This window comes from Desmodus rotundus, chromosome 12 (genome assembly GCF_022682495.2).
Source record: "Desmodus rotundus isolate HL8 chromosome 12, HLdesRot8A.1, whole genome shotgun sequence".
NCBI classification, from domain to species: Eukaryota; Metazoa; Chordata; class Mammalia; order Chiroptera; family Phyllostomidae; genus Desmodus; species Desmodus rotundus.
In genome coordinates this window covers 83,866,619-83,883,549 of record NC_071398.1, presented here as the reverse complement: position 1 = coordinate 83,883,549, position 16,931 = coordinate 83,866,619, and positions in this window count along the sequence as shown.

Below are 16,931 nucleotides of genomic sequence, written 5' to 3'. Positions count from 1 at the left end.
GAACTCGACCCCGTCCTGTGCAGATGCGCTGTGTTCGCGTGTTTCACCGCCAGCTTGTCCTGCCCTGCCTTTAATCTCAAGTTCATGTTTTCTGAGATTCGGTGCCCACTGTTGACTACGTGAATCAAGGTCTACAAGTAAGAAAGGCTGTCAAATAAATGTCCATAGGATGAGAAACATTATTGAAAAATTATTTTAAAACATTATTAAAAGAAAAAAATGCCAATACATCTGATAAGGGGTTAATATCCAAAATTTATAAGGTACGTACAAAACTCAACACAAAACAACAAACAACCCAATTAAAAAATGGGCAAAGGACCTGAATAGACACATCTCTGAAGAGGACGTACAGATGGCCAATAGGCATATGAAAAGATGCTCAATATCACTAATCATCAGAGAAATACAAATTAAAACTACATGAGATACCATCTGACACCTGTCAGAAGGGCTGTCATCAATAAATCAACAAACAAGAAGTGCTGGCGAGGATGTGGAGAAAGGGGGTCCCTTTTGCACTGTTGGGGGGAATGCAGACTGGTGCAGCTACTGTGGAAAGCAGTATGGAGATACCTGAAAAAATGAAAAAATTGGGTCTGCCTTTTGACCCAGTGATCCTACTTCTGGGAATATATCTGAAGGAACCCAGAACACTAATCCAAAGAACATAAACAGCCCTATGTTCATTGCAGTGTTATTTATAATTGCCAAGATATGGAAGCAGCCCAAGTGTCCATCAGTAGATGAGTGGATAGAACAACTATGGGACATTTACACAATGGAATACTACTCAGCCATAAAAAAGAAGAAAATTTTACCCTTGGAGACCGCATGGATGAACCTGGAGAACATGATGCTAAGTGAAATAAGCCAGTCAGAGAAAGACAAATACCATGTGATTTCACTCCTATGTGGGATCTAATGAACAAACTGAACAAGGACAATGGGGATAGTCATAAATGGAGAGCAGGATGACAGGTGGGGGGAGGTTAGGGGGTGGAGGGATCAAGCAAAAAGGAAAAAGGACTCAAACGTGGACGACAGTGTGGCGGTTGCTGGAGGAGGGGGGTATATGGGGACTAAATGGTAATGGAAGAAGTACAATAAAGATTAAATAAAAGCAGAAAGATAAATAACGAGGTATCTGAATGAGCTAATGTAATTTAAAATGAAACATTCATCTGCAGAACTATGATGTCATTATTGGGGGGGGTGCATCCAAAGATAGAAATTAGATTATAAAACTTAAAATACCTTGAGCTGCTAACTCACTGCAGGCCATGGTCGTCTTTCTTCAGTTACCAGAGAGTGCCAGCCTCAAAACTGCTAAAACGCGTTTCACAAAAAGTTTCTGTCCTTTGAAAGGGGGATTTCTCAACTAAAATCTGATGGATTCCAATTGCTGTGGACACAATGCTCATTTGGATGAATAAAAAATCTGAATTTCTGGCTTTTAAAATGAAGCGCAACCTTCTTACAACAAAAAGAGGTGTTTATGTCCCATTGCTCTGACAACTGTCTCACACCTTCTCCGGGTAGGCTTTCTCAGCCCATCATCCATCGGAACTGGGATTGTCAACGTCACCGATGACCTCTACGTTGCTAAATTGGGAATCTTTTCCTGGTTCACATTTTCCTTGACCTTAAAGCAGCGTTTGACCAAGTCGGTAACTCCCTTTTCTTTGAAACATCTTTTATTCTTCTTCCAGGAAAACGTACTCACCTGGTTTGCCCCTACCTTACTGGTTCTTCCTTCTCAGTCTCTGTTAGCGGTTCCTTGCCTTCTCTATGACCTCTGAATGTTTGAGCGCCTCCAGCTCAGTCCTTGAACCTAGTTAGTCTCTTCCTTGCAGCCAATCTCATGTAGATCTCATCCAGTTTTGTGGCTTCAAATACCATCTTTATTCTGACTCCCAAATTTTGGTCTCCAGTCCAGACCTCTCTCCACCTAGATGTTCCCTAGATATCACAAGCTTTGCAGGTGCAAAAACTACCCCCTGATTTTCTCTGTTCCCCAACTATGCCACTCTTCATATTCTCCATTCCAGTTAATGAACCATACTATTTTTTTCAGTTGCTCATGCAAAACAAACAAACAAACAAACACACACCTTTGGAGTCATCCTTGACTCTTTTCTCCTGTATGTCCTGCATTGAATACATCAGAAAACTCATCAGTCTTTACGTTTAACATTTTTCCAGACTCTGATCATTTGTCATCTCTGCTGCCACCACCCTGGTCAAGCCTCCATCGTCATCTCTTGCCTGGGATATTTGCAGTAGCCTCCTAACTGGTCTCCCTGCTTTAGTCTTTGGCTCTTTTTACAGTTTAGTTTCAACTCAACAGTCAATGACATCAATTTTCACTGAGACTCTTCCCAAGGCTCCTATTTCACCAACATAAAAGCCAAGTCCTTACAATGGCCTGTCCAGGCTGGAAGTCTCCTTTTACTTCTCTGACTTATCACTGTCTCCAGCTACTCTGGCTTCAGGGTGTCAGGCACGTGCTTACCTCAGGACATTTGCACTGGCCATTCCCACTTCCCAGAATGCTCTTTTCTCAGATAGCTGCACATATCATGGCTCCACCTCTTCCAAGTCTTTGCTCAGATATCATCTTCTCGATGAAGCCTAACCACTGTGCTTAACATTCTAAGACTTCATCTCCATTTCTTTTTTATTTTTATCCAAAGAATTTATCACCTCATAAACTCTATATTTTACACATTTATTCTATTTATCACTTATCTTTTCCCACAACAAGTAGGTCCATGAAGGCAGTAATTTTTGTCTTTTTTATTCACTCCTATTATCTCCAGCACCAAGCACAGTGCCTGGCACTCTGAAAGCACTCAACAAATAGGTGTTGATTGATCGAGCAATTGGCCAACAGTTGGTTTCCCATATGTACCTGAACGTGAAGAAGGCTATTAGAGATACTCTTGTCTAGTGTATGTAGAGTAGCGAAAGAGGCAGCTCATTTTATCACCAACTCATTTGCCTCTTGCAATATCCTCTGGCCCAGTGCTCTGGTCTGACGTGAGGTATTCTAGGACCCGAAGGCATTCCCAAGATCCTCAAGTACCCCATGGTTTCATGCTGCCTTTCTCCCTTTGAGTCTCCAATTTCATCCAAAGGGATGCTGGTGCTCTGGACCAACTCTCCTTTTCCCCGAGGCAGATTTCCATTTATTGCCAAGATGCTTGTCCTGAGCTATATTCTTAAAATTACAAAGTGTATAAAGTCGCTCTCCAGGAGCCTGTAATGTCACTTCTTGGCAAAGCCACCCTTTCAGAAGCCAGGAACTCCTCCTGTGTCTTCCTCATCATTCTTTAAAACTCGCTCAATAATACTTTTAATAATTGTGTGTGTTTTCTATGCAAGCATTGAGCTAGGCAATGCAGGTGAAGTAGAGATGAATACGACACTGTTCCTAGGCCTATGGAATAGAATGAGTAGCAAAAGACAAGCGTAGAAATAATGGTACAACTTAGTAATTCAGGGCATAGTGGATATCATGGGCGTTCATGGTGGGACAGATCAGATCACGCGGGGGGAACCGGAAAGACTTATTTAACAAAGTAAAATCTAAAGTTGACCTTGAAAAATAAGTAGCCTTTCAATGGGTGAAGATGAAAGGTATGTCAAGTGGAGTGAGCCATCTGAGGCACAGAGGAGAGAAAGCAAAGGGCAACTGCAGAGAGCAGTGAGTATTCCAGTTGTGCCGGAGGAGTAAGGTATGTGCTAGTAGAAGGGAGGTGGGGCCACGTGATAATGAACATTTACAAACAAGATGAAGGTGAGTTTCATTTAAGGAATGGGGAGCACCAGAGGCGTTTGAACTGGAGAAGCACACGATCAAAGCTTTAGGAAGAGTGATGTGCAGTGGAGAGTGGGGTTGGGAAGCTCTGCCAGCAGCCTGGGTGAGGGCGGATGCTGGTCTGTGATGGCGGGGTGGTCCCTGGAGGGGAAGAAGGACACAGGTGGGATTTTCAAATCTGCTTTTTTAAGATTTTATTTATTTATTTTTAGAGAGAGGGGGAGGGAGAGAGAAATCAAGGGAGAGAGACATCGATCAGGTGCCTCTCACACACCCCCAATCAGAGACCTGGCCTGCAACCCAGGCATGTGCCCTGACTGGGAATTGAACCTGTGACCTTTGAGTTTGTGGGACAATGCCCAACCCCCTGAGCCACATCAGTCAGGGCCAGATTTAGAATCTTTAGGATGAAATGACTGATTGGTTGTGGGGAAGAGCAGTGTGAAAGATGACTCTGAGGCTCCTTCTTGAGTTCCTGTGTGACTGAGGGGATCCATAACACACGAGAAGAGGCAAATTTGAAGGGACCATTCTGTGCCGGTTCTGGTCATGTTGAGTGTGAGCTGGTCGTGGAACCCACCGATGGAGATGTCCATAAACAGCTGAATATTCTGGTCCAGCTGAAGACACAATTTAAGGGCAAATTATAAAAATTTAGGATTATTTCAGTAACTATTGAGGTTGAAGTCTGAGGATTTGAAATGTTTGAGACACTACAGAGAATAGAAGAGTAAATAACTTAGGTCAACACCTTGAAGAATCTGGTAAATGAATTTATTCAGAGGTGAAAATAACTTCTAGCTTAATATATGACCTTTTCAGGGGTATTTCTGTTTAATGGTGTACAAAGATCCTCTTGGCTTAAATTTAAAAGAGGAAATTTGGAGTGGGATGTTGGATTTGGGGAGCAGACAGTCTCTGCTTCAGAAGACGGGTGCGGTTATGTGCTCTGCTTCCTTGTGTGGCTTAATTACTCATTTACCATCACAGGTGGAAAGGGACTTGCTATTTCATCAGAGAATCCTGGAAAATAATCCCTGAAAAGATATAAATCATTGATAATGAGTTTGGAGTGTACTTTCTCTCTGGGATATTTGTATTTTAGTAGGAATCTCCTAAATGCCAAAAAAAACCCCTTTAATCAAAGTAATTAATAATTAATGAAATTATTATTGTTTCTGAATGGAAATCACACACTATATATGGTCCCTTGCTCTGGCCACTATTTTGGGGCCTATATTAGTGAATAGGTAGGAATGGTTTATGGCAAACATACCAATTATTTGTAAAGAGATGTTCTTCTAACATACTTGGTAATTTTTGAAATTAAAAAATTTCTACTGGAATAATTTTAATGTCGTTAAAACTGTATTAGCTAAACAAGTGGGGTAATCAGGTGCATATCGACCCCGACACTCACCCCAAGTCTTCAGGGAAAAGAGGGACCGTGTGTTAAGTAGGAAAGTTGGGTGGGACCTGGGTAGCCAGAGAGGAGGAGGGAGGGACCTTCCCGAGGGCTAAGGTGTAACAGTCCTCGATCGCCCGTTAGGACACAGCACAGAGTGGGCACAAGATGAGGGACTGGATGAAGGCTTACATCTTCATATTTGGAAGGACAACAATGCTACTGTCGGAAGCACAGAAAGTAGAAGAAAGAGCTATGTGAGCAAGAGAGGGTCGAAGTGTGTGGTACGTGTCTGTTGGTGGGGAGGCAGGTTTAAATTTTTTACAAAATGAACTGAGACAATAAATAAGAACTGAGAGAATAAATAAATAAGAACAATGGTAATAAGATGATAGGAATATTTTCTGACAAGATTACTTTCTTTTTTGTTCTAATTTCCTTTTCCTCTTCCAAGGAGATTTTCCCACCCATATTCCTTTCTTTCCTTTGGGAAGAGGGGCCTGCACAGTTTTTTTCTTGACCAAAACCGTAAACACGTAGGCCTACACTGCACCAGAACTCTAGTTCAAAAGAATGAACTACTGAATGACAAGGTGCAGTGTTTCACCTAAAACCTGAAGGCAGATCTTGCTGAGGCCAGGAGGAGGCTACGCAAGGTTGTGTGAGGGGCAGAGCTGGAGAGCCCAGGGCAACCTAACTGATTTTAAGCCTAACTACAAATCTCACCGTGTAACAAGGTAGGCTCCAAAGTTCCTAATTTTGCCATCTTGTTAAAAAAAAAAAAAAAAAGACATAAGCCGATGGTAATAGAGAGACAAACCAAACAGACGTAGTCTGTAGAGAAAATGCAGCTATTTGAAATTTGATTTCGAAACCCCTTTCCTCCCCTACTTGCCTATCTGGACACTGTTATAAACTAAGAAAGCTAAACATCTTACGAGGTTTAATATTAGAATAGCAGGTTATGTGTGTGACACCGGCTCTGTCCTCGTATCCAGGAGCACTTGAGTGGCTCATAGCTGCAGCGGCACACGGAGAATTACTGGTTCTTGGAGGAGCTGGACGATTTGTAGGTTTCAGCAGTGTTTTCTTGATCTCAACCTTTGCCTTACATATATGTAATTTCTAGACGTCTTTTCACGTTAGTGGATAGCTATTCTCCTTCTGTTTGTTGAATTTTTAAAAAGATTAAAGATGAAAAGGCAAGAATATAATCAGATTGAGTAAAAACTTAAGATATATAAAAATTATAGGGATTCGAATGTGATTTTAATTGCACTTATTAAATGTGATTCAGTCTGTGTTAGCAGTCTGTCTCTCTGTGCTACAGTGGCCAGTACCGAGTTTAAGTAAACCGCACGCACCTTTCCCAAGCCTGCGTGATTTTCATAGGTCGGACATTTTGTAGTAGAGACCCAGAAAACGTAAGTGTTGTGAAGGCATAAAGCTCTAACTAGGATGAAAATATGAGGGGACTATAGCATGTGGTAGTCACTCCTTCTGTCTGCAGGCACCGGCCTTGCCTCGAGTTAGCGCTATTTCAGGTAGTGTCCACGCACTGAGCGCCACCGGAGCAAAACGCCTGTATTAACAACTCGTGTCAGGAACAGGGCGATACTTAAAGACAGGTTCACCTCTGAGCGCTTCATTTTGTACTCCTGTCTTCTGAGTGGGATAAAATGTGCAGGCTATCAAAGTTCCTAACAAAAACTGCTTATGCTATCAGGAAGATGTATTTATTTTCAACAATGCAAAGGGAAACACATAGTTGGGATGGGGAGGGGGAGGAGAGACAGAGACAGAGAGAGACCTGCAGCAGACATCACCTGAGCGGGGAAATTGCACACACACGCACAGAATTCATCTCTGACAATTTAATTGTTTAATGGTAGGACTAACAAGGAATTCTTTCTAAAGTAATGGCATATAAAGGCTTCCGAGTGAAGTTAATATTCCTGCTGCATTTGATGGGTGTTTCCCATTTGTGCAGTTCTGCCCTAACAGACTCCCGGTGCTTGACGGGGGAGGCGGGAGGGGCGGCGGTGTCTGGGTTCAATAGCAAAATCTGGAGAACGCCTTAGCCTGTGACCTTAACCGTGAAAGCAATAAATCCGAGGCCACAATTGGCATCAGAACAGCTGCTCACATCGGTTGTAATGCCTTGGCTTGCAGTCCTAGGAACTGGTCTTCCTGGATCAGAGGCTGGGTGTTTTGAGCAGACTCCTTGCTTACATAGTTGTCTGTTTTTTCTTAGTTCCCTGGAACCGGGGTTTGGCGGCCATTTGTGCTGAGGTTTCAGGACTTCAGTTTGACCAGTCCCTTAGGTAATGAAACGCACAACGTCTCAGATACCCGGGTCCGAATCCTCCTCCTGAGCTGCAGTCTCTTCTCATATTTCCTTATGGTTCAGCCACGCTCATCTCTGGGCTTTAATTGGATCCCTGGGCCGCCTGCCCGTTACAGCCGCGTTCGGGACAATGCATGGTCCAGGAAGAGTATCTGGGTCTCAGGAAACATGAAGTTCTCAAACCAGACCCAAATGTTCTCATTCTGAAGTTTCAGATTCAATAATTATTGATTTAAGAACGGAACACTTATTACTCTGGTTACTTGGCTTGGAAAAACAAGCGTCTTTGCCTGCATCAGAGAAACCCAGTGGCGGTGCCGGGGATACAACTTGACCACAGCAGAGAAGCGGCTTTGCCCTGGAGCTCGGTTTCCCTTCGGCTGTGGACTGGCTCCCATGCTGTCTGCTCCTCTGCTGGAGCGCTGTCTGCGTGTCTCCGTCTAGGAAAAGGCTTAGTAGGCAGAGTTGCAAACGACAGACTATTTTTAACACAAGCTTTGTATCCCACAGTTCTGGTTCTTACTTCTATTATCATTACTTATTCATAGACTTTTATCCCCAAATATCAGTACCCTTTATGGTAATAGGACCAGCAAAGCAACTACTTAAAACCAACCACACAAACGCAGAACCATTCCCCCCCTCTCCAGCTCTCTGCTGCTCTCCGACTTACCTGGGGCCAGGGAATTCTTACAATCACTACCAAGTTCTGCTGCTTCAGAAATACCAGTGGAACGCGAGCTTGGCAGTGGGGAACGAAATGAAGGCCCAGGCAGTCTAAGGGAAGGGGAAGGAGGTAAAGAAATTTATTGATTAAAAAAAAAAGGAGTGGAAGAAGGTGGGAAGCTGGAAGTTTTCACTCGCTACATACGGTTTCGGCTGAGAAAAATCCACCTAAAACAGCCCCTGTTCGAGTGATTCTACAGCGGGATCCCGTCGTCGTTCCCTGTGCAGTAACGGTACCCCGCATACTGAGGCAGTACCCACGCCACATGCGTTCAATACGTTGATTTGTGAAACTTTTTTTTTGTAACCCTCACCTGAGGACATTTTTTTCATTGCTTTTAGAGAGAAAGAAGGAGAAACATCGATGCAAGAGAGAAGCATCAATTGGTTGCCTCCTGTGCGCACCCCAGCCAGGGATGGCATCCACGCTCCCACCAGGGATCAAACACATCTGGACCGGAGGTGGCGCACGTCCCATGCCTAGGCCGGGATCAAACCCACAATCTTTCAGTTAGGGAAGGACGCTCCAACTGACTGGGCCACACCAGCCAGGGCAATTTGTGCAACTTTTAATAGGGGGCATGATTATGCCCATTATACAGTTAAGGGAATTGAAGTTTAGAAAGACTCAGGGACTCCTCTAAAGTCACACGCTTCAGCTGGGTGACCCGGCACATGAACTTGGGTCCTATCAGTCCAAAGTCTGTGTTCGTAGTCACTACATTTTTTTTCATATTGACGCCCACTGTGTTATAGCGCCTAATATTTTGTTCCGTCATTTGTCTCTCCACTCGTATATTTATTTACGTATACATCTTGTCCCAGAAGTTATTTAGGATGGTGTAAATGCCTTGGAGCTGTGCACGTAGCTAAGCAAATAGGACATTCTACTAATGTGTCGCTTGAGCCGTAGAACATCAGTTTTGAAGAGTTCGGAACTCTTCACGGTGGAGTCCCCTTCCTTTTTTTATCTTTAGAAGTAGGCCAGCCAGAATCCCATCTGTGCAGGATGGCTTGGGCCCAGAGACGGGACTAAAAAATCTCCCCAAGTCTCTTCTAGATCACACTCCTGTGAAGGACTAGGTTACCATGCTTTCTGGGAATGATTTTCTCTTTACTAATTAATTACAGAAATGTAAAAAGTGAATTGGCAGGAGGAAATAACTCCGCTATAAAGTAGCCTGACAAACAGTACCTCAGCCGGCAAACTAGGTCCACAGCAACAGTAATTGGTCATGTCCATACCACGTACTCTTGATACAATGTATTGGAAATGGATGGCACTTCACCTCTGAGCCTCCGCCCCCAAACCCCTAACTTCAGTCTGATCGTGAGAAAAACATCAGGCAAATCCCAACTGAGGAACATTTTACAAAACACCCCACCAAGACTCCTCAAAACTGTCAAGATCATCGAAACCAAGGAAAGTCTGAGAAACCGTCTCTAACGGGTGACTAACGGGTAAAGGGGGGTCCTGAGACAGAAGAAGAACATTAAGTGGAAACTAAGGAAACTGAATAAAGTATGGACTTTAGTTCATTATAATGTATCAATATTGGTTCACTAATTGTAACAGACAAACCATACTAATGTCCAATGTTAATAATAGAGGAAACTGAGGGCAAGATATGTGGGAACTCTCTGCGCTATCATTTCAGTTTTTCTGTAAATCTAAAACTGTTCTAAGAAGTAGAGACTATAGCCCTGGCTGGTGTAGCTCAGTGGATAGAGTGCGGGCTGTGAACCAAAAGGTTACCACTTTGATTCCCAGTCAGGGCACCTGCCTGGGTTGCAGGCCAGGTCCCCAGTGGGGGCCATGTGAGAGGCAACCACACATTGATGTTTCTTTCCCTCCCTTTCTCCCTCCCTTCCCCTCTCTCTAAAACTAAATAAATAAAATCTTGTCTATAAAAATATTTACACACACACACACAGATTGACCAAGATTATCGAGAGAACCAATGGCATGACCGGAGGTAGAGTATGTGTCCTGGTCTTGAAGGCCTGATCCAGTTAATCAAGATGAATAGCTTTTTCTTGAATAATGCAATTTTGTTTCCTGCTGATCTCTGTCTGGGTTTTTATGACTGCCTTTTGAATATCTGAAGAGAGGATCAAGCTGCTGGGGGAGGGTGCACTCAGTTCCTTATTCCCAGCGGATGATCTTTATGGAATGAATAAATGCTGTTTATTCAACACTGACTTATGGAGCCTCCTGGCCCTAGGATGCATGTCACTCACCTTGGGTTCCAGACCGTTCAGTGACAGCACCCTGCACTCCAGCCCGATGTCAAGCTACTCAAGGTCAGTCTCATTCTTCAGAACCCAGCAAGAGTTCCTGAATCACTCCAGAAGCTGATCAAAGAATGATTTCAACTCAAAGCGCTAATGCCACCTTCTGTTTGGATTTCTATTTATTGAGAATTCCCAATGTCTCATACGTTGCAATACCAGTGACTTTCTAACCAGAAGAAATCACAGATATCTGCATACTTCATTCCAGTTGTTGTAGATATCTCAAAATATCATTTATACTCATCACTACTTTGGAATTGTGGCAGTTATTAGATTGGCTACTGTATCTTGATATTTAATGCATTAATAAAGAACCATGTGTATATTGAATCACATGTATTAAATATTTTGATATTTGTATTTTAATATAGTTGGTTTCCTTTGTAATCCTGTGGTGCCTTTAAAAATATAATTATAAGCATTTTTTCTGCAGAGGAGTCCAAAGGCTTCTGCAGATTCCCAAAGAGTGAGCTCATGGCACAAAAAGCTTAAGAACCCTGGACACAGTGGAAAGAACACTGAACCCGGAGTCACGAGTCCTCAATTGTGTAATCTCCTTCAAATTCCTTGACGTCTGGGCTCCTCATTTTTCTCACCAGTAACCATCTCAAAACAACAAAAAAAATCGGAGCCGATCAAATCAGATAACGCAGAGGGAAATGCCTGTAATTTCAAAGCCACACAAGAGTAAGGAATCGCTGTTGCCAGTTGTTATGTTTGGCCACTAGATAAAAATGACTTTTCACCATGGTTTTAAATGCAGTTCATTGCGAGAAATATTTCTCTCCCAATGATTTCCATCTTGTTTACGTGGGCAAAGTGAAATGGAAAACTGAGTCAATTGTGTGGATAGTAACTCATGCTAATAGTTTCCTACATTCGCCTGCAACATGCAGATAATAAAAGAAAGTGTGTTTTTAACTCGAATTATCCGCATAGCTACATCAGAGTTCTCGACTCTGCTTTGAATGTGTAGATTCAAGTGTCAGGATTGAAGTCTTTACTACTAAGAAAAATACATTTTTTTCTGGCCCCTATTTTACAGATATTCTGGATGCGGACATTGGGATAGCTCATGTGTTCTGGAGACGTCCGTGGCTCACTGTGCGTCAAGACACAGACATAGCATTGCTTAGGAATTTCTTCTGTGCTAAGCCCCAGCTGCTGTGGCTCAGTGGAGTGAGTGCCAACTTATGAACCAAAGAGTCACCTGTTCGATTCCCAGTCAGGGTACATGCCTGAGTTGCAGGGACAGGTCCCCCTAGTTGGGGGCACATGGGAGGCAACCACATATTGATTTTCTCTCCCTCTCTTTTTCCCTCCTTTTCTCTCTCTCTAAAAATAAATAAAATAAAATACAATAACAAAAAAAGAAATTTCTTCTGTGCTAGGAAAACATTTTTCAGTTGCATTCACAGGTACCTAAACCACTCGAACTTCTGTGTTACACCTATGTCTTAGGATTGTGTTGTCTAGTGAGACCCTTAGCAGTTTGCCAGCAAGAAACATTTTAAATGGAAAGGCAGGCTTATTCTTACCTTACAGCGTATAGATTTCCCGCAATCAATACACAACCACGTGCGATCTATTTTTGGAGAAAACTTACAAACTGAATGTAAACCGAAAGGACTTGATTAGTTAGAAAATCAGGTAAGGCATGCAACTGGAAAGTCTCCGTGACTCTGAGCCCTTCCCCTCTGCAATGTAAGAGTGAATGTATTCATTCAGTGTAAAAACAAATCAGTAATTACATTTTCTTTCTCTTATCTCCCCCCACCCACTTTTTGTATACAACTCTACAAATGTAACTCAAGAGGAATTTAATTCAATTGATGATGCAATTATGTTAGAAGCTATACTATAAACTGACACCCTGGGAAAGATTTGTAACAAAAAGAAAGTCATCTGGGGAATAGCCGATCACTTAATAGGAAAAGCACATGGCACACTGTATGAGTTTGCCAGGGCTGCCGTAAGGAAGGCCCACCAACAGGGTGGCTTACGCAACCGAAACTTATTTTCTCACAGTTGCGGAGCCCAGAACTCTGAGTGTTGACAGGGTTCGTGCGTTCCGAGGGCTGTGAGAGAGAATCTGTTCCCTCCCAAGCACTTAGCCTGGTTGACTGGCTATCTTCAGTGCTCTCTGGCTTGCAGAAGTGTCACCCCAGTCTCGGCCTTCACCTTCACAAAGCGCTCTCCCTGTCTATGTCCAAATTTCCCTCTTTTATGAGGCCATCTGCCATGTTGGATTAGGCTCCACTGTAATGACCTTACCTTGCCTAGTTGTATCTGCGGCAACCCTATTTCCAGACAGAGTCATATTCTGGTGACAGGCCAGACAAGCTTGATGACATTGTCACCATGTGTATAACTCACCAGCTAAATTAATCCAAATCTCTATCCATCCTTAAAGTAATGTCTAGCAGCAGTTCTTAATTTCTATTCTAAAGTATCTTTTCACAGCAAAGAATGACCACACCTCCTGGGGTTTTATGTAAAAATGTGTCGGAAAGTTCCACCATCTTCCCTAACATAGGCAAGTTTTCTAAGACATAAAAAGAAGCTCTACATGCATTACCCTGGGTAAACTATTTTAAATAATAGTAGGTAATTTTAAAAGCTCTTTCCATGGGCGAGGCTCTATGCTAAGTATTTCACGTGGATTATCTCATTGTTTATTCACAGTATGCAGCCCTATAATGAACATTATTTCACAGAGGGGCAATAGAGATTTAAAGAAGATAAATATCTCACCGAAGGTTAGGAAGCATTGGGGCCAGAATAGGAATCAAGCTTGAGCTGTCCTAGTTCTCAATCCCTCTGCAGTGCCCCTCTCTCCTGTGCCCCTCCCCGTCCCTTTCACCTGCACCGAAGCCTTTCTGTTGCCCTCGAGCTCTCCCTGAACAAGAGTGTAAGCTCTCTAACTAGCCACCTGTACTAGTTCCGAGTACAACAGAGGTAGTCACCTCTGTAACTTGTAACTCATTGCATTGTACTTGTAACTCATTCTGTAGCCACCCTCAGCCCAGACAACCACTAGTCTACTTGCTGTCTCTATAGGTCTGCTTCTTCAAGATATTTCATATGAATGAAACCACACGGTGTGTGGTGTTTTGTGTCTGGTTTCTTTCACTTAGCAGCATGCTTTTGAGATGTGAATAAAACAAACAGTCATCAACTCATCTTTTTTTACTGCTGAATAGTACTCCGTCGAGTGGCTGTGCTACATTTGGTTTAGCCATTCACTAGTGGTGGACATTTGGGTTGTTTCCACTTCTGGGCTATTTTGAACAATGCTGCTATGAACATTCACATGTTAGTCTTAGAGGACCTATGTTACCACTTTTCTTGAGCAGATACGTAGGAGTAGAATTGCTGGGTCACATGGTAAGTGTATGTTTGGCTTTGAAAGAAATAGCTACAGTTTACCCTTGAATAATTCAGGGGTTGGGGCACCAACCTCCACACTGTTGAAAACTCCTCTAGAACTTTTGACTCTCCCCCAGACTTAACTGCAATCATCCCTCAGAATCCATGGGGGATTTGTTCCAGGGTCCCTGAGATCCCCAAATCCACAGATATTCAAGCCCCTTATATAAAACGGCCCAGAATAATGCATACATTCAGCCCCCCACGTCCAGGGACTCCCAACCACAAGTCAAACACCCACAAGTGATTGAACCCGCAGATGCAAAACGTGGAGACACAGAGGGCCGACTGTATTTTTATTGAAAAAAAAAAATCCATGTATAAATGGACCCACATTGTTCTAGGGTCAACTGTGCTTGCATTTTAAACCTCATCTCTGAATGTGAATTTAATGTCTTTTTCCTCAATTAAGGAAATTCAAACATCAGTAAGCAAGGAGAACTCTGAACTCATTCTTTGAGGATGCTTCGTAGAGTGCGCGAGGCCCTCGCTGGAGATGGGCTGCACCCCACACCGCTCCTTTCTATTTTGAGTAAATTGGTAAACGCTGCTGAGGTCAAGCCCGGCTGCTGTGAGGGCTGAAGAAGAGTCTGCAAGGGCCCGTGTCCCACAGGGGCCCAGCGGGAAATCCGCCCCCTGGACAAACTGGCAGCTACAGATGGAATTCAGCCTGCAGAAACGGATGGTTGGCCTACACGAAGTTCAAAAATTAAATTAGAATATTTATAGATTGCTCTGCAGTCTCCATTTTACTCACATTTCTCATTACTTACTCCCTGTTGACCTACATATGAAATGTTGGAGGACGCACACTATCTGATTTCAAGACTGACTATCAAGTTATACTCATCAAAGCAGCACAGTATTTGGTGAAAGAGTAAACATAAAAATCAATGCGACTGAATACAGAGTGCAGAAATGGACCCTCTCTTACGTGGCCCATAGATTTTTGACAGAGGTGCAAGGCAATTCAATGGAGAAAATACAGTCTTTTCAAGATATGGTGTCAGAAATTGGATACCCATAGGCCCAAAACCAAGCAAACAAACAAAAGACCACCCCACAAAAAAACAAAACTAAATACCTCTGCTCTTTAAAAACACCGTGAAGAATATGAAAAGGAAGTCACAGACTGGGAGAAAAAATTTACAAAACATGTATCTCCTACAGGACTGGTAACTGTATTATACATGCAAAGAACTTTTTAAAAACCCTCAAAAACAGAGAAACAACACATTAAGAAAACAGACAAAATACTGAACATACACCATACCCAGGAACATATACAAATGGCAAATAAGCAGATTAAAAGATGCTCAGCATTATTAGTCATCAGGAAAATGCACATTAAAATCACAATGTGTTACCACTACATACCTATTAGAGTGGCTAATGCCAGAAAACCCCCCAAACAAACAAAAACACCTTTCAATGTCAAGTGCTGGCAAGGACGTAAAGCAACTTGACCTTCCATACATTGCTGGTGGAAATGCAAAATGTTACCCTTTGGAAAACAGTTTAGGAGTTTTTAATAAAGTTAAACATCCACTTACCATATGACTCAGAAGTCCCACGCTGAGATACTTACCGAAGAGAAATAAAAACTTATGTTCACATGCACCAACATCGGACGTGAATGCTTATAGCTGTTATATTTATAATCGCCCAAAATTGGGAGCAAAAGAAATGGCCATTAGGTGGTGAGGGATACACCCACACCATGGGACGCTGCTCGGGAAGCGAAAGGAACCCACGGCTGACAAACACACGGGGGCGAATCCTGTGCATTCTGCTAGGCGAAAGAAAACAGCCCCACCGGGTTACAAATACCGTGGTTCCACCAGTGAGACACTCTCAAAAGGCAAAACCACAGAGCAAAGCTGGCGACACTGGGGGGTTGGAAGTGGGGCAAGACAAACAGACAGACGCGTGAGGGAAGGTCTGGGGAGAGGGAGATGCTGTGCTTCCTGATTGTAGGGGTCGTTACGTGACTGTGAGCATTTGCTGGAACGCACAGGACTGCACTTTACTCACTAAGAAGGATGACTTCTACTCTGTGTGAATTGTTCCATAATGGACCTGAAAGATTAGCCTATGGGAGGGACTGCTCTCAACTGCAGCGTTTGTAAGATAGTAACCTAATGGTTCCAGGTAGCCTTTTAATGTGGAGAACGTATCTCTCTTTTTTAACGAGTCAGTATTCCAGGTGAGAAAAGGAAGGTTACCAAACTTAGCTTGGATAGAAGACGCTCACAATTGTAGAGTATCTCTTCAGCATAAATCTAAATAAAGCTCTTCCGGTTGTATTTATAGGCATGTGCACATTTTTTTACCTCCCTAATACAGCTGTTAAGAATGTGAAAAATTTCCAGTTTCCTCCTCAGCTGCGAGCATTTTCCACCTAGGTTTTCTGGTGTGTATGTAATATAAGTGCTGTTGCATCACTTTACGCCTCTGGTTGTTTCTGACGGCAGCGTTTGCAAGTCATGTTTAATTTTGTTTGCCCGGAATAACAATGAAATGCGAAAATATATATGCATGTGTATATTCTATTCACACTTCACATCCTTATAGCAACAGAAGCGCCTTAATGCACTTCTGTCCTCTGAGGAAGCTTGTGGTAAAATAGGAGAAACATTATGAATAATTAAAAATATGATATTTACTCCAGCAGAAAGAAAAGTCTTTGAAAAATCTCTGCTGGCAGAAAGCTTCCCGATCAGGTACCATATCCTTATAAATAAATTGCTAGTGTTTTCAGGTGACAAGGGGTTTCACAGTCAGGTATTAATGAGATAAAATGCTCAGCTTGATCATTAACGTGGCGAAGAATGAGGAGTGAGTTACTTCTTGTTCATTCTTATCATTCTTCATTGTTAGCTAGCAAGTAGGTACCAGCTGCTTAG